This window comes from Furipterus horrens, unplaced genomic scaffold (genome assembly GCF_987537825.1).
Source record: "Furipterus horrens unplaced genomic scaffold, mFurHor1.1.pri manual_scaffold_9, whole genome shotgun sequence".
In the NCBI taxonomy this organism is placed as follows: Eukaryota; Metazoa; Chordata; class Mammalia; order Chiroptera; family Furipteridae; genus Furipterus; species Furipterus horrens.
Genome location: NW_028327179.1, coordinates 76,720,824 through 76,739,465, shown reverse-complemented (window position 1 = coordinate 76,739,465; position 18,642 = coordinate 76,720,824). Strand labels below are relative to the sequence as shown.

Genomic DNA, 18,642 nt, shown 5'->3' with positions numbered 1-18,642 from the left:
CAAACACAGGAGCCTATCAAGATGATGAGACAGAGAAGTATGGCCCAAAAGGGGGAGCCAATCAAGGTTTCAGTGGGAGAACTAAGTGGCAAGGAGATAGCCAACATAACAGATGCAGAATTCCAAACACTGGTAATAAAGATGCTCACAGGCTTGACAGATATGCTTGAGTATGGCAAACGCATAAGGGAAGAAGTGAAGGCTATGCTAAGTGAAATGAAGGAAAATCCACACAAAACCAATGGTGAAGGGAAGAAAGCCAGGATTCAAAGCAATGATTTGGAACATAAGGAAGAAAAAACAGTCACTGGAACAGAATAAGGACACAAGAACTGAAAAAAATAAGGAGAGGCATAGGAACCTCTGGGACAACTTTAAATGTGCCAACATCTGAATCATAGGGGTGCCAGAAGGAGAAGAGGAAGAGCAAGAAATTGAAAGCTTATGTGAAAAAATAATGGAGGAAAACTTCTCTAATTTGGTGAAGGAAAAAGACATACAAGTTCAGGAAGCACAAAGAGCCCCAAACAAGCTAGATCCAAAAAGGACCACACCAAGATACATCATAATTAAAATGCCAAAGGTGAAAGATAAAGAGGGAATCTTAAAAGCTGCAAGAGAAAAGCAGAGAGTTACCTACAAAGGTGTGCCTGTAAGACTATCAGCTGATTTCTCAAAAGAAACTTTGTAGGCAAGAAGGCACTGGCAAGAAGTATTCAATGTGATGAAAAGCAAGGACCTACAACCAAGATTACTCTATCCAGCAAAGTTATCACTTAGAATGGATGGGCAGATGAAGTGCTTCCCAGACAGGGTAAAGCTAAAGGAGTTCATTATCACCAAGCCCTTATTGTATGAAATGTTAAAGGGACTTACTTAAGAAAAAAGAAGACCAAAACTATGAACACTAAAATGAAAACAAACTCACAACTATTAACAACTGAATTTAAAAAATAAAAACAAAAACAAACTATGCAAACAACCAGAATAGGGACAGAATCATATGGGGATCATTTGGAGGGTTATCAGCTGTGAGGGGGAAGGGGGAAAGATGGGGAAATGGTGCAGGGATTAAGAAGCATAATTGGTGGGTAAAAAATAGACATGGCAAGTTAAGAATAATATAGGAAAGAGTGAAGCCAAAGAACTTATATGCATGATCCATGGATATGAACTAGGGGAGGTGGGATTGCTGGAGAGAAGGAGGGTACTGGTCAGAGAGGAGCAAAGGGGGAAAAATTGGGACTACAGGAATAGCATAATCAATAAAATATACTTTAAAAAATTTTTTTTAAGTCATTGTTTCACCCAGTTAAAATCTACATCATAATACAAAATATGACTAACTCTTAAAGGCAATTTAAAGTTAGTCAATTGACATATGTTTTAATACCTAAAATACTCAATTTCCTCTGGACTACATTGGGAAGAATTAAGTGGAACAGTTTGTCAACTGGACAATTTTGACTTTTGGTATACCAAACAAAAGGTGTCAACAAAGTATATCTGGGATGATAATAAAGTATTTTATTTCAATGTTCTTTACTTCATGGAACTGGTCATGAGTTTTCTTCTTTTATTCATTAGATCCCATATCCATTATTCCATTAAGCAGGTGTATTTAGATGTTCAAAGACTTCATTGAAAAATAGTGAAATTCAGTAAGGTTGTCAATGGGATAGATCTTTTTCTTGTCAAATAGCTCTCTAAAAAATCCTCACTCTTTTTGCCTCTAAATATTGTCACCGTCTTTGACCTTTCTCTCTCCCTCTCTCTCTCTCTCTCTCTCTCTCTCTCTCTCTCTCTCTCTCTCTCCTCTAGATCATCCTATTTGATTTTTTAAAAATTGTTTAGAGTTGTAGCCTAATATAAAATGTCACTTTCAGAATCTCATCAACCACAACAGCAGGTAAAGGACAACATTTTTAAAAATAGTTTTCACAAGAGTTTCGAAGTATGATATTTTGCCTTAAATAACGAGGAGAGGAAAAAACCAAGCATTCAATATATGAACAAAACTAACACATGGGCATGTGGCTGGTGAATGAAGGAAACCTTAAGGAATTAAGTAGGAAGCTCGAAATCTATATGGACAATTGTTAGGTTTAGGGATCTTTCTCACTCCAATGGGGTATAGAATCTGTTATCACTGGGAGACTGTATGATGCTAGGTCTTTTACCCCATAAAGTCTGAAGTTAGAGTACTTGCAGGGTATCATTTACACTATGCAGATCATGGCCTAACATAGCACAAGGGGCTTGGGAGCCTCCATTTGGCAGCCAGCCATGATTCACTGCAGCAGCATATTGTCAAGGCAGCTGCTCCTTCATCCACACATACACATACACACATACTCAACACACCACAGAAATTAACCCTTTCTCACCTACCAACACATGTACAGCCTTGTTTTCATACTAACCATAAGAATCATATCTGATTCATTGAGTACCAGTTGTGTGCCAACTCTCTTTATATATCTCTAAGCTTTACAGCAATTATATAGGTTAGGTATTATGATCCCCAACTTACAGATAAGAAGACTAAGAAGTTGAATGTCTTGCTCAAGTACTCAGACTAGTGCAAGCCAGAACTGTATTTCAAACCTACTAGATCTGTCTAGTCTCAAACTCTCTTGCCATTGTTAAATAATGATCTATTTATGCATCATACTGGGTCCTAAAGAAGGGGGGAAAGTTTTTTGAAGCACAAACTCATGAAGTCATTAAGAATTTAGGTAAATTCTATTCTTAAAGTTACAAGCCTGTCTTCATTGTTACCAGAGCTATCTTGCTTCAGAACCATTAAAAGCTGTGATTACTGAAGTGTTTTCTTTAATCTCAATGATAGTTATATTTTAAATATCCAGTACTTTAGGGAAATAACATTTTAGTAGAGTGCTAAAAAGTTGTAGAAGTTCCAAAAAAGAAAAGGAATTGCCAATAAATGTGGTCTGAATGCAGTATGTTAATGATCAGTTGCCTATCTCCCAAAGGGCCATCCTCGGTTGGCATTCTCAAGTGAATTTACCAAGTTGCTTAATCTAAACACTGACCTCAACTTTTTGATATCAGAAGCTTGATTTGTGCTTCATACTGTAAATGATTCCTATTAAATGAGAGATTTCGTTCCTCCAGACTGGTTTTTATGTGGAAAAAATTATTGATACATTGTTTTAAAATATTCAATTTATTATAGTTAGAAGTAAAAAAAAGAGTTAGTTCTTCCTTATAGTTTTCAGTTCATATTATAAACTTATTATCCCATTATAAAACTAGCAAATTTTCAGTCAGTCACTTTAAAGGTGACCTTTAATTACTACCTGGAACCAATTACAAACCTTGTTAATTAAACTCCTTTTAACATTTTAAATTGCATTAACACATTTAACATATCAATTATTTTCTAAGCATACATAAATTTCCTAACAAAGTTTCTCAAGTATTTAAGCAATGCTTATAAAGTTAATAAACAAAACTTTAAAAATGGCTTTGTTTTCTTAAGTCCTCAGATATTATACATAAAATTAACTGTGTTCAATCTAGACACAAAATTCTAAGTCAGTTTTCAATTAGACATTTTAAAATGGTGTTACAAAGTTGACCTGTTATTCTAACAGGGTCGTGTCTCATACATTTTAGATGCTTAATATAGCAAGTATACACACATTAATTAATTTAATAATATTATTACATTTTGGTTCTCTTAAACATTTCTACAATTAATTTTAATCTTCCCAGATATGAAATTATTTCCACAAAGAAAACATACCATCTCACAATTTTTTTAATTTATTGATTTTAGAAGGGGGGATGGGGGAGAGAGAGAGACAGAGAGAGGGAAGGAGGGAGAGAGAGACATTTATTTGTTTTTCCACTTACTTGTGCATTCATTGGCCATTTCTTGTATGTGCTGTGACAGGGATCCTTAGTGTATCGGGATGATACACCAATGAACTGGGCTACCCAGCCAGGGCCTCACAAAATATTAAGGATTATATCCCCATATAATTTTTGGAGCTGCCTTTCAGCTTTTCAATGACCTGAGGCTACTTCTAGAACAAGACTGAATCCTATCTGTGACAGGGATGAAATATACTGAAACCTGTAGATTATAGCAGACTCTAATAAGGACTTCAAAAGTAAAAGAAAAAAATTTTGTGTGGCAGATATTTATCAGAAGTGAGTCATACCCTGGCCAGATAGCTCAGTTGGTTGGAGCACTGACAGTACACCAAAAGGCCATGTGTTCAATTCCTGGTCAGAGCATATACCTAAGTTGTAGGCTCCATCCCAAGTCAGGAAGTGTATAGGAGGCAACTAATCAATTTTTCTCTCACATTGATGTTTCTCTCTCTCTCTCTCTCTCTCTCTCTCTCTCTCTCTCTCTCTCTCTCTCTCTCTCTCTCCCTTTCTCTTTCTCTGAAAATACTAAAAAACATATCCTTGGGTGAGGATTTTTTAAAAATTGAATCACATCATTTTCTAATTTTCAAGTCAGGTTAGAATCTCTAACTCTCACCCTGGCAGCCATACCTCTTTTTTTATTATATTTTATTGATTATGTTGTTACAGTTGTCCCAATTTTTTCCCCTTTGCCTCCCAGCACCCTCCACTCCTTAAAGCAATCTCCATACTTTTGTTCATGTCCATGGGTCATGGCATAAGTTCCTTGGCTACTGCATTTCTTGTACTGTACTTTATATCCCCATGGCTACTGTTACTATCAATTTGTACTTCTTAATCCTTTCACTTCTTCCTCATTCCAAAAACTCCCCTCCCATCTGGTAACCATCAAAATGCTCTCCATATCTATGATTCTGTCTCTTTTCTTCTTGTTTGCTTTGTTTCTTTTTTAGATTCAATTGTTGATATGTATTTATTGCCATTTTATTGTTCATAGTTTTTATCTTCCTTGTTTTCTTAAATAGGTCCCTTTAACATTAATATAATAATGGTTTGCTGATTATGAACTCCTTTAGTTTTTTCTTGTCTGGGAAACTCTTTATCTGCTCTTTGATTCTAAATGATAGCTTTACTGGGTAGACCAAACTTGGCTGTAGGTCACTGCTTTTCATGACTTTGAATATTTCTTGCCAATCCCTTCTAGCCTTCAAGTTTCTTTTGAGAAATCAGCTGATAGCCTTATGGGAACTCCACTATAGGCAACTAACTGCTATTCTCTTGCTGCTTTTAAGATTCTCTGTTTAAGTAATCAAAAAGCTCCCAGCACATAAAAGCCCTGACTGAATGGCTTCACAGGTGAATTTTACAAAACATTTAGAGAAGAACTAATGCCTACTCTTCTCAAACTGTTGCAAAAGAATCAAAAAAGAGGGAAGACTCCCAAACTCTTTCTATGAAGCCAGTATTACTCTAATTCCAAAACCAGGTCCAGACAAAACAAAGAAAGAAAAGTACAGGCCAATATCACTGATAAACATAGATGTTAAAATCCTCAACAAAATATTGACAAACTGGATCCACCAACACATTAAAAAGATCATACATTACAATCAAGTGGGATTCATCCCAGGGATGCAAGGATGGTTTAATATTTGCAAATCAATAAATGTAATACACCACATAAACAAAATGAAAGACAAAAACCATGTGATCATATCAATAGATGCTGAAACGGCATTTGATTAACTACAACACCCACTTATGATGAAAACACTTAGCAAACTTGAAATAGAGGGAGCATACCTCAACATAATAAAGGCCATATACTAAAAGCCCAAAGCCAACATCATACTCAATGGACAAAATCTGAAAGCATTCCCCTCGAGATCAGGAACAAGACAAGGATGTCCACTCTCACCACTACTATTCAACATAGTATTGGAAGTTCTAGCCACAGCAATCAGACAAGAAAAAGAAATAAAAGGCATCCAAACTGGAAAAGAAGAAGTAAAACTGTCCTTAATTACAGATGATATGATAGTGTACATAGAAAATCCATAGACTCCATGAAAAAACTACTTGACTTAATAAATGAATTTGGTAAAATAGCAGGGTGCAAAGTTAATATTCAGAAATATAAGGCATTTCTGTACACCAAGAATAAAATATCAGAGATAGAAACTAGAAAAAAATCCAATTTATTGTAACAAGAAGAAAAATAAAGTACCTAGGAATACATTTAACCAAAGAGGTAAAAGACCTGTACTTGGAAAACTACATAACACTGAAGAAAGAAATTAAGGAAGATACAAATAAATGAAAGCATATACCATGTTCATGAATAGGAAGAATCAACCTCATTAAAATGTCCATACTACCCAAGGCAATTCATAGACTCCAGTTATTTATAGATACCAGTGATGTATTTCACAGACCTAGAACAAATACTTCAAAATTTTATATGGAACCAAAAAAGACCCCGAATAGCCACAGTAATCTTGAGACAGAAGAACACAATAGGAGGAATCACAATACCTGACATCAAACTATATTACAAAGCCACTGTAATTAAAACAGTCTGGTGCTGGCATAAGAACAGACATATAGATCAATGGAACAGAACAGAGAGCCCAGAAATAAACCCAGGCCTCTATGGTCAACTAATATTTGACAAAGGGGGAAGAAACATAAAATGGAGTGAGAAGAGCCTCTTCAACAAATGGTGCTAGGAGAACTGGACAGGGACATGCAAAAAAATGAAACTAGACCACCAATTTACACCACACACCAGAATAAACTCAAGATGGAGCAAAGACTTAAATGTAAACCGTGACACCATAAAAGTCCTAGAGAAAAACATAGGCAGGAAAATTTCAGATATTTCATGTAACAATATTTTCACTGATACATCTCCTAAGGCAAGGGAAATAAAGGAAAGAATAAACAAATGGAACTACATCAAACTAAAGAGTTTCTGCTCAGCAAAAGAAAACATCAGCAAGATGAAAAAAGGGAACCAACCATACGAGAAAACATATTTGCCAACAATACCTCAGACAAGGGATTGGTCTTCAAAATATATAAGGAACTTACATATCTCAACACAAAGAAGACAGACAGCCCAATTAAAAAGTGGGCAAAGGACCTGAACAAACACTTCTCCAAGGAGGATATATAGATGGTCCATATACATATGAAAGGATGCTCAACATCATTAGCCATCAGAAAAATGCAAATAAAAACCACAATGAGATACCACTTTACACCAGTCAGAATGGCCATCATCAACAAATCAACAAACAACAAGTGCTGGCAAGGATGTGGGGAAACGGGAACCCTACTGCACTGTTGGTGGGAATGCAGACTGGTGCAGCCACTATGGAAAACAGTATGGAATTTCCTCAAAAAACTGAAAATGGAACTGCTTTTTGAACCAGCAATTCCACTGCTAGGATTATACACGAAGAATCCTGAAACCCCAATTCAAAAGAACCTATGCACCCCTATGTTCATAGCAGTGCTGTTTACAATAGCCAAGTGCTGGAAACAGCCTAAGTGCCCATCTGTAAATGTCGTCGTCGGCAGCCGTCTGTCTCGAGAGACGATGATGTAGCTTCTTAAGAGTCTATCTGCACCGCCGAGAATGGCTGTGCAGTCCGACTCAGGAGTGACACGGTATCTGTCTCCTCCCGTGTTGAATCGACATCTTGCGATGACGCTGGAGTGTCCTCTCCAGTGAAGCTGAAGCTACAGAGCCTGGGCAGGGTGATATGGAGGGTCTGCTGTTGCCCATGCAGCAGACCCCCCCTCTCTTCGCAGCTGAAGGGTCCAAGGGAAAGACGGAGTCAATACAGCTTGGTTTCAGGTGCGCCGCAGGAGTTGCCGGTGTTGACTACAACGTCAAACCGCCTTAGGGACTCCGGCTCCGGATTTTCTGTCGGGGTTTACTCCCTTAGCCTTTCCCCAGAAGAGGTATGCCGCAAGGCAGCGGAGGTTTTTTGGAGTCAGAGTTTTCCTTCTGTAAATGAGTGGATTAAAAAACTGTGGTACATTTACACAACGGAGTACTATGCAGCAGAAAGAAATAAGGCACTTCTGCTATTTGCCACAACTAAAGAGAATGATGCTTAGTGAAATAAGCCAGGCAATTTAAGAAAAATACTATATGATATCACCTGATACAGGAGACTAATGAGCAACACAAACAAATGAACAAAATTGAACAAGGAACAGAGTAACAGTTATCAGGGGGGAGGGAGGAGAGAGGGAAGTGGAGTAAGTAGGGAAAGGGTTTAGTAAAGGAACTAGTATAAATAATCCATGGACACAGACAACGGGGTGTGGATTGACTGTGGGAGAAGGGGTGGGCTGCTTGGGGAGTAGCAATGAGGGAAAAGTGGGACAATTGTAACAGAAAAACAATAAAAATAAAATTAAAAAAAAAGATTCTCTGTTTATCTTTAACCTTTGACATTTTAATCATGATGTGTTTCGGAGTGGGCCTCTTTGCATCCATCTTGTTTGGGACTCTCTGTGCTTGTTGGACTTGTATGTCTATTTCCTTCAGCAAATTAGGGAAGTTTTTCTTTCATTATTTTTTGAAATAGGTTTCCAATTTCTTACTCTTTCTCTGCTCATTTTGGCACCCTATGATGCAAATGTTGGAGTGTTTGAAGTTGTCCCACGAGGTCCTTACACTATTCTCAATTTTTCTGCATTATTTTTCTTCTTCTTGTTCTGATTGGTTGTTTTTTGTTTTCTTATGTTCCATATTATTACTTTGATTTTTGGCTCTATCCATTCTACTGTTGATTCCCAGTATTTTTTTCTTTATTTCCATTAGTATGGCCTTGATTTTTGCCTGGGTCTTTTTTTATGCTGTTGACGTACTCATTAAGTTTCTTCGGCATCCTTATAACCAATCTTTTTAATTGTGTATCTGATAAATTGCTCATCTCCATTTTGCTTAGTTTTTTTTTTTTTTTTTTTTTTATGGAGTTTTGATCTGTTCTTTCATTTTTGGGCCATGTTTTTTTGTCTCCTCATTTTGGTGGCCTCCCTGTGTCTGTTTATTGTATTAGGTAGAACTGCTGTAACTCCCTGTCTTGGTAGTGTTCCCTAATGTAGTAGTTGTCCTATTGAGTACAGTGGCTCAGCGTCCCCTATCACCCAAGCTGGGTACTTTAGATACGCTTTCCATGTGGGTTGAGTACATCCTCCTCTTGTAGTTGAAGCTTGGTTGCTGTTGTCAGAACAATGGGAGGGATTTACCTAAGCCAGTCAGCTAGCTGCAGGGACTGGCTATGACCACTGTCCACCAACCTATGCCCTCTGGGGAGAATCAGCTGTATGGGGGCAGGGTGATGATGTTCCAACATGGTGTGTAGCTGTCCATTGGGTGTGCAGGCTCTGGGGTTTCCCAGGTGGAGCATGTCAGTATCAGCCACCACCTGTGTTCCACCCAGGGGCACTCAGCATGAGCTACAAAACAATTGGCAGATGGCTAATACTTATGCTGGGCTTGGAGGTTCCCAAGCAAAGCCACAATATGATCCAAAGCTGGCTGCTGCTAGTGCCAGGCCTGGGGCCACTTAGCCAAATGTATGGGATCTGAGGGTTCACTGAGGTTAGTTGTTGCTTGTTTGAGAGAATATAGGAAGATGTGAAGCCTGAACCAAGACCTGCCATTCATATGGAAAAGCCATGGTTAACAGATTGGGTGGGTCATAAGTTGGGTGGGGCGAAGCCTCAGGGATTCCACAAGGCAGAGCAAACCATGTGAGGCAAGTTGATGGAGTCTCAGATATGACCTCCACCTGCCAGCTCTGTGGCTCTGTCCAGGGTGGGCTCAGAAGAGGAACAATGGCCCATGTCCACTTTTCTGTCTGGGAGAAAGCTGTCTCCCAGCTCTCTCCCTGATGCCAGACATTCCAATTCCACCCTGTATGGTCCTGCTTCTCTTCAAGCTGCTACCCTGGAGCTGGATTTCAGAGGGAGTGAGTCTGAGTAAATCTTCTTGAGGTCCCTCTAAGAGGAATTGCTTGAGACTGCAGTAGTTCCTCTCACTGACTCAAACCCCACTGATTTTTACAGCCAAAAGTTATGGGGACTTATCTTCCTGGCACCTGAACCCTGGCTGGGGGACCTGGAATGAGGTTGGGACTCCTCACTCCCAAGATATCTCTCCCAGGTTTTTATCCACCAAACGTGAATGTGGGACTAACCCATTCTGTGTCTCTGCACCTCTGCATCTCTATCAGTCTGAATGGTGTGGTTTCTTTTTTTTTTTAAGTATATTTTATTGATTATGTTGTTACAGTAGTTCCAATTTTTTCTCCTTTACTCCCCTCTTCCTAGTACCCTCCTGCCCTCTAGCAATCCCACACCCCTTAGTTCATGTCCATGGGTCGTGCATGTAAGTTCTTTGGCTTCACCCTTTCCTATATTATCCTTAACTTCCCCCACTCTATTTTGTACCAATCAATTATGAATCTTAATCCCTGCACCATATCCCCACTTCTCCCCCTACCCACTCCCAGCTGATAACCTTCCAAATGATCCCCATACTATAATTCTGTTCCCATTCTTGTTTGCTTAGTTGGATTTTGCTTTTATTTTTTAGATTCAGTTGTTGATAATTGTGAGTTTGTTGTCATTTTAGTGTTCATAGTTTTGATCTTCTTTTTCTTAGGTAAGTCCTCTTGACATTTCATATAATAATGGCGTGGTAATATGAAATCCTTTAGCTTCACCTGGTCTGGAAAGCACTTCATCTGTCCTTCCATTCCAAATGATAGCCTTGCTGGATAAAGTAGTCCTGGTTGCAGGTTGCCTTTCATCACCATGAATACTCCTTGTCAGTTCCTTCCTGCCTGCAAAGTGTCCTCTGAGAAATCCCTCTATAGGCAACTCTCTGCCTCTATCTTGCTGCCCTGGGACTCTCTCTTTATTTTTCACCTTCGGCATCTCAATCATGATGCATCCTGGTGCGGTCCCCTCTAGGTCCAGCTCCCCCGGGACCTGCTGTGCTTCTCAAACCTGTATGTCCACCTCCTTCACAAAATTTGGGAAGTTTTCCTCATTTTTTTCAATTCTTGCTTTCTCATTCTGCACTGGTTGACTGTTTTTTTCTTCCTTATGTTCCAAATAATTGATTTGAACCCCGGGTTACTTCCCTTCACCATTGGTTTTGTGCGGATTTTCCTTCATTTCACTTAGCATGGCCTTCACTTCTCTTACGATTTTTCCATACTCAAGCATATCTGTCAAGCCTGTGAGCATCTTTATCACCAGTGTTTTGAATTCTGCATCTGTTAGGTTGTCTATCTCCTCATCTGTTAGGTTGGCTACTCCTCATCACTTAGTTCTCCCACTGGAACCTTGATCCATTCCCCCTTTTGGGCCATACTTCTCTGTTTCTTCATTCTGACAGGCTCCTGTGTTTGTATGCCTCCACATCCCAAGTAGAGCTGTCACTCCTGTTATGTTGTAAGGGGCAGAGCCTTACGGATTCGTGAGTACAGGGCGACTTGTTTCACTGTTATGACGCTATATGTGGGGGAGGGGCCCGAGAGGGAACAATGACACCTGCCCAGCACTCGCCCCTTTTCCAGGCACCTCTCCCACTTCCACACCGGACTGGTGTCCCGCTCGCTGCTTCCCTGGCTGTCGTTCCCAGAGTGGGTAGTTTTGCAGATGTTCCTGAACCCCAGGGGCCCTTTAAACAAGCGGACTCTGCTGAGAGACTGGCAGTTTCTGTCTCTGCCCCAACCCCCACTGGTCTGCACAGACAGAAGCAATGAAGCTTGATTTTCTCCGGTGCTGGGACCATGAGCTGCTAGGTCCAGTGAGGAGCTGGAAATGCTCCCCTGGTGTCCCTCCTGATCTTAAAACATGTGACTGCGCTTTCTGCTGGCCTGCTGCCACCGCCACTGCTCCTGCCACCACACCGTGTGTCCTCTCCTCCCTGGCTCTACCCCTCCTCCCTGTCTGGATGAGTATTTCTTCTTTATATCTTTGTTTGCTGGACTTCCATGCAGTTTGATTTTCTGGAACTGCTGGTTATTTCTAGTTTTGAGGTAGTTGTATTCCTTCTTAGTTGTGGAGGGAGATACAGTGTGTCTGTCTACGTCTCCATCTTGGCCGGAAGTCCTGGTGTGGTTTCTATAGTTTTGCAGTTGTTGGACTTCAATTTCTGATGGTTGTTCGATAGTTTAGTTGTAATTTTGATGTGATTGTTCAAGGAGGAGAACCACTTTACCTACACCTCCATCTTGACCCTGGTGGTCATAACTCTTAATTGGATTTTGCTTTCCTTGGTTTTGTTCTCTTAGTTCTTAAGACAAATAAATGCATTCACACCTAGGTGTAAAGACATTTGAATATAAGGCAATCTGCATTTTCTCACATTTATTAAAGCACTTAACTCATCCTGGCATTAAAGCCATTTGGATTGAATTCTGAAATGTCTTGGAGCTTTGTTTGACTGTTTTGCTTACAAATTCCAAGGTCAATCTATTGACAGACTCATCTCTTAAGGGCAAATGAACATTAACAACCAGGCTTATGAAAGTAGAGTATCAAAACAAAATGCCAATATTTAAATTTACAAAAAGAAATATAACTGGTAAAAAATCCAAGCCTTTAATAACTTCTGGTGAGCACATTATTTTCATACAAACAAGTTTTATAAAGAGGTAAGTTATCACCTGAAGGTTGCTTGGTGAGTGTGGAACCAGAATAAAAGAAATTAAATATATAGTTTTGATAAATAATGACACCAGTATGAGATGGTCTGATATAGAGGAGCTTTATAGATAACATCCCTTCCTATCTAAAAGTTTGGTACTAACTATAAGACAAACATGGAGTCAGATGCAGCTCAAAATGTCAGCTTAAGTTTTTACTGATGAAAGCTACATAAATACACAGCTTGCAACTAAGATCACTCAACAATATATCTCCACTGAATTATACCAATGAACATCATCACTGGTACAGCTGCCCAATCACAGTTACTCCAACAGGCAAGCTCCTGACTACAGAGAAGTGGAGAGACCAAAATGTATGCATCCTGTAAGAAGGCTGGTTTACAAAGAGAAGAAAGAGACAGAGACGGAAAGGAGAGCAGAGTGAGATCTCTCTTCCAAATTTCACTTACTAGATAAGGCATTTATTTTCCTGTGGGAAGAAAAAAATGGAGGAAATAAGGGTTAGCACAATGACCCAGTTGAAAAATAGTACTTTTTTTCATTATCAAAGGAAAATGCAGTTATGTAAATACTGGAAGCCCAAACTTTATAGGTAACTTAAGGATTAAAAAAAAAGATTCCTTTAACAAACATTTGGAAAGACAATGAAATCAAACTGCCACAAAGCAGAAAAAGGAATTATTATGCATACTATGACTATACTTCAAGCAAGGTTAGCTTTCCAACCAGGTGACGAGAATGCCAGTGGAAGCCCATTTTTGCACACCATTAAGGCCACTTCTTACACCCTGTCTATCACCTATGTCAAAAATTCCTCCAGCAAGGATTCATTTTCCAGAGTTCAAACCCTCTATTAAAATGCCAGCTCTCAGAGTATAAGCTAAATATTAGCAAAACCATGGCCTGAATTTCTTAAGAACTAAGATAAAACTTGACATTTGAGGAGGGAAGTGCACCAGAAGAAATCTACCAGAAGCTATAAAGTGTGTCATTAAAATGGAAAATACAGCAATCTAACTTTTCCTATTTTCTACTTTTAATGCACCATCCCCTACCAATAATAACACAAGTCATGTCAACCAGCTAGGAGAAGATAAAATGTAAGGATATAGAGGCATTTCTAGTAAATTTAAAAAATTAACTGTCCATACTTACCTGGCAGGGGAGATACCATGATCACGAAGGTGGTTTTCCCAGGACGAGGCTTATCCATTGCACTCCGGATGTGCTGACCCCTGCGATTTCCCCAAATGTGGGAAACTCGACTGCATAATTTGTGGTAGTGGAAAAAAAAAAATTAACTGTCCTGGCCAGAGAGGAGAGTGACAAGGGATTCTTAATGAAATAATATAAAAGCTAGATGTAATGTTTCAAGAAATGGGAACATGTATATGCAGCCTATCATAAATCATTGATCACATTTACGCTTACTGTTTTATAACATTTTCCCTACAGTGCCCATTATTTATCTATATTAATCAAAAATAACCTGAAATTAATGCAAAATGCCCAATGAAAATACTGCAAAGCAAAAACATTACTTACCAGATTACTTCTGCTTCAATTCAAAAGCATTTGAAGCTTTATATCACTCAGTGGCATATTTCATTTTAAGCAGCCTCATCTACTTTCATCTCTGTGCTATGTATAGCATGTTGAACCATCTTCACAAGATCAAAGGGAAACTCACTGTACTTTATTTACAAAGACAAATTTAATGGGAACCAAGGTACTTATTTTACTAACCTGACTAGCCCCTTTGAACTACTATCTTCACTGATCCATAGACCATGCTCAAATGTGGAGAAGGCTTCCATGAATCTGGAAAATGTTCTTAGCCTAATTGGTGCACTTTCTTTGAACTGCATGCCATGGATTTTACTATGCTGTAAGAGCACAACAGAGGTTCCTTCAGGACACATGAGTGCTAAGATCCCTTAGAAAAGAAAAACCAGAACAAATGAAAACTATACCAGCACTGAAGAATTGAAAATATTTCATGTCAATATCAACAGATAAGAATAACTCATCCCAAAGTACATGATTATGATAGTTTTTTACAATAATTCACCCACTTATCTGTGTTTATCTGGCTACAGAATAGCTTATAATGATCACTTGTACATTAATTTAAGTGGAAAATGCTTGTTCTTTGTTTTCCATTAATATAAAGTTGCCCTGGCCAGAGTGGCTCCCTTGGTTGGAGCATCGTCTTGTAGACCAAAACATCACTGGTTTGATTCCCAATCAGGGCACATACTTATGTTGCCACTTTGATCCCCATTCTGGGTGCATACCCTGGTGGGGTGTGTCAAGAAGGCAATCAATCAATGTTTCTCTCTCTCCCAAAACAATGGAAAAAAGTGTCCTCGGGTGAGGATAAAAAAATAATGTAAAAATGTATGTGAAGCAAGGTGATGCAATGGAAAAAATGTAGATTTAGATGTTTTGAACTTCAGTACACCATATAGAAGGAACAGAATGAGTTTGCCTAACTTGTTAATATCTCTGATTCTCAGATTTTTTTTATCTCTAGACTATAAGTCTCCTTTTGTGGTAGGCATCAATGCTGCTCACCAGAATTTCTGGCTTTCATGCTTTGGAGTACATGAGGAAATTGCATTCTCTAGCCCATTAATGTTACTCATGGTGCTATAACTTACTCTGGCCAATGAAATGTGTGTGAAAGTAATGTCACTTCTGGTAAGATGCATTAATTGGCATCATGAAACTTTACAGAAGTATTTTACTTTTCTGGGACAGTCTTGAAAGCATATGAGGGGGGGACACCAAAAAAAAAAAACAAAAACAGGAAATATCTTTTGGAGGGCGGGCCCGTTGTAGTACAGGCTTGCCCACTAGATGAGTGTTCTAGGAACCCATCTGTATCAATGTACTAGCTGGCATTGTTGTGAGGGACTGCATTTGGCTTCAGTGAATTTTTTAAAAGACGTTTCCAACACAGTTGCTCATTTAAAGATGAGTGATTTAGAGGAGCACATCTGCACGCACACACACACTGAGTGTTCAGCAGTTTTTGACCAAAAACAGGATGAGCCCTATGCCCTACCCTGCCTATTCACCCAATCTCGCCTCAAACAACTGTTTTTTGTTTCCCTGGATAAAAGAGTGCTTAAAATTTTTTTTTTTTGCCAATGTGGAAGAAGTGAAACAATAAATGACAGAAGCACTAAAAGGCATCAAAATCGACAAGTTCAAAAACTGCTTTGAGTAGTGGAAAAAACATCTCTATCGGTGTATTGCATCCATGGAGAGTACTTTGAAGGTGATTGAAGTTTAAACATGTAAGAAAAAAATACACAATATTTTAATAAATAAATCCCTGGGTTTTTTGCGCCCCCCCCCCCAATATGGTGCTATGATATGAAGTTACAAGTCTGAGCTACCACATGGAGCAGAGCTGCCTTTGAGAATTACCTAGATTTAAAATCTTGTTGTGTTAAGTCATGGGAAGTTGTTACCACTGAGTAATCTACCTTATTCTGACTGAACAGCCTTGTGGAATTAATTAAAGGATTAAGTATAATAATAAAAATAAATCCTCTAGCTGAGTGTTTAGAACATAGTTGATTAATATATACTGGTTCTTTTCCTTCTGTTTTTTTCTTTAACCTTGTACATTTTTTTAAGTGAATCTGCTGTTATAAGCTTACAACAATATTACCTTAATAAAATTTACCTTAACCCCTCCCATCCTTTCCCATTACCTTTGTAGTTCTCCTGCCTCTTTCCTTGGCTCATAGCAACCAGCTATTATAAGGAAACATAAAAATGTATTTCATAACCATTTCCTCACTTTTCACAGTGGTTGTCTCAAGAAAGATAACTTTTAAATTGGTTAAAATAAACTGGAATTGCTTTTTTCCTTTTGTCCCCCAGAAGGTAGAAGGATAGTGCTCTCTAAATTATCTTCTTTTGACTATTCCCCAAGAATGTGGCAGTTCTGAAGAGTATTTCCCATTATGCTTACTTCAGGGTCACAATTTCCCTTGGTCTATTGGTCTGAGAATTAGCTAAATTTCTGTTTAACTTACTTCGGTCTTAAATTGGTCTTCTTGAATTCTGTTTAAGACCTAGAAAATAGAAACATACAGAAATAGAACAGAACAATTTTTCTAGTTTAGTGGATGTAAGAAATTGCCCTCAACATACTTGATATCATTAATGGCCAACATATACAGGGTGGGGCAAAAGTAGGTTTACAGTTGTTCTGATAGAAAATAATACAATAATTAATAAGTAATAATGCAATAATAAACTCTATGTTTTGCATACTTACAACTGTAAGCCTACTTTTGCCCCACCCTGTATATATCATGAACTTTATGCCAGGCACTTTGCAGGCAACCCTTTATATATTCTTCTTCACAATGCTATAAAGTAGGCAATGCAATCAAGAATGTTGAAGCTGGGTTTAGAGAAACTCACTCACCAACATCAGTAACTAATAATGAGTGATGCAGAGACAGGTGCCTAAGCACTTTGACTTAAAAGTCTGTACTCTTAACCAAGTCATATGGTTATAGAGGTATGTAATCAGATCATTCTAAGTTAATTTGTTATATACCAAGCTCCATTGTCAATCCCAATGGGATAACTCAACTCACATTCCTCCATGATATCTGCATACAGGAATATCACATGTAGAGAATAGCTATATTTTTAAATTTTGTGGAAATCAGAGAGAGTAAAAAGATGGAGATGGTTTTATTTTCTCTGTCATCCAGGGCTCAAATAGAAATTATTTGATTATTATATTCTTGGGTTATTCACTGAAAACATTTACAAGGAGATTTTTAAATCCGTATTTATTAAATTATTGAATATGGTTATATAGGAGCTACCATAGCAAGAGTATTTATGAAATACAAAGGTCAGATCCTTCCTCCCAAAACTTAGTTTCACAAGGAGGAACAGTTGAAATGTATATTACATTTTTGTTGTTGTGTAGCTGTGGTAATTGGGTATGATGGGGATGAGAATATTAGAGCTCTATTTTTCTTTGCAGAATAATTTCATTCAATATTTAAGTTAATTAAAACTGCTATGGAAATTTTTCTTTATTGCCTTTTGTTTTCATTTCTTTCTGAAGAAGAAATGAAGGAGAAGAAATTCATTACTTGCTAACCTCAACATTAATTTTTTTAGTGTACGGAGACTGCTTAGAATACTTCTGAAGTCCTGAGGTAGAAAGAATATATTACAAATAATAATAAATTGACAGCAGAGTGAGAAAATCCGTGGGTTTCCAAGTTAAAAACATATATTGCTTTATAAATATCTATAAAATATATACAGCAAGCTTCATATTTTCTCACATTATATATACCTCAGTTTGTACGTAAGTTTTCTGCTATTTATACACATAAGTATGAGGAACAAAGGATCTCAATTTGTACATATTGTATTCATGGGAATTTTATAGATCAAAATTTCTTGAAAGACTGTCACTCACTTGACTCCACTGTAAAATACAGGGTGACGCAAAAGTAGGTTTACAGTTCTGAGTACATGAACGAGTTTATTCTTGTACTATTATTTATTAATTATTGTATTTTTCTACATGAACAACTGTAAACCTACTTTTGCTCTACCCTGTACTCTCTAATTCTAAAAACATACAGACTTATATGGAAGAAAAATATATGGGCATAATATGTGCCATGGAGTTTCATGTACATAATGTAACATGGATGAATACATGTTCATATAAATGTAAGTGTACATGTAGAAACAAAAATAATTTAAGAAGTTCATATCATTCCTCTAGGTGGGAGAGGCTCTTAAATTATCAAGTGTGGATAGTTATTTAAAACTTCTGCTTGATGAGCTATAAATTGCCTCAGGGAGAAGAGCTAGAGATGGAGTGGTAAGTGAGCTGATGTTTCCTCTGACAGCAATTTTAAATTTTAATCTTGTTAAATGACTGTAAGTTATAACAGTGCAAATTATAACTGCTAAGTATAGAAATAAACCATGAAAAATTATAAAAGATTAAAGATGA

At 37.9% G+C, this 18,642-nt stretch overlaps 1 non-coding gene across 1 annotated transcript; it reads left to right on the top strand.

The window, feature by feature from the left end:
• The first annotated feature begins 13,764 nt into the window (after positions 1 to 13,764).
• LOC150001968 (U1 spliceosomal RNA) lies at positions 13,765 to 13,925 on the top strand. Its single transcript, XR_016513203.1, has one exon. It is a non-coding gene; the product is annotated as a U1 spliceosomal RNA (small nuclear RNA).
• The last annotated feature ends 4,717 nt before the right edge of the window (positions 13,926 to 18,642 follow it).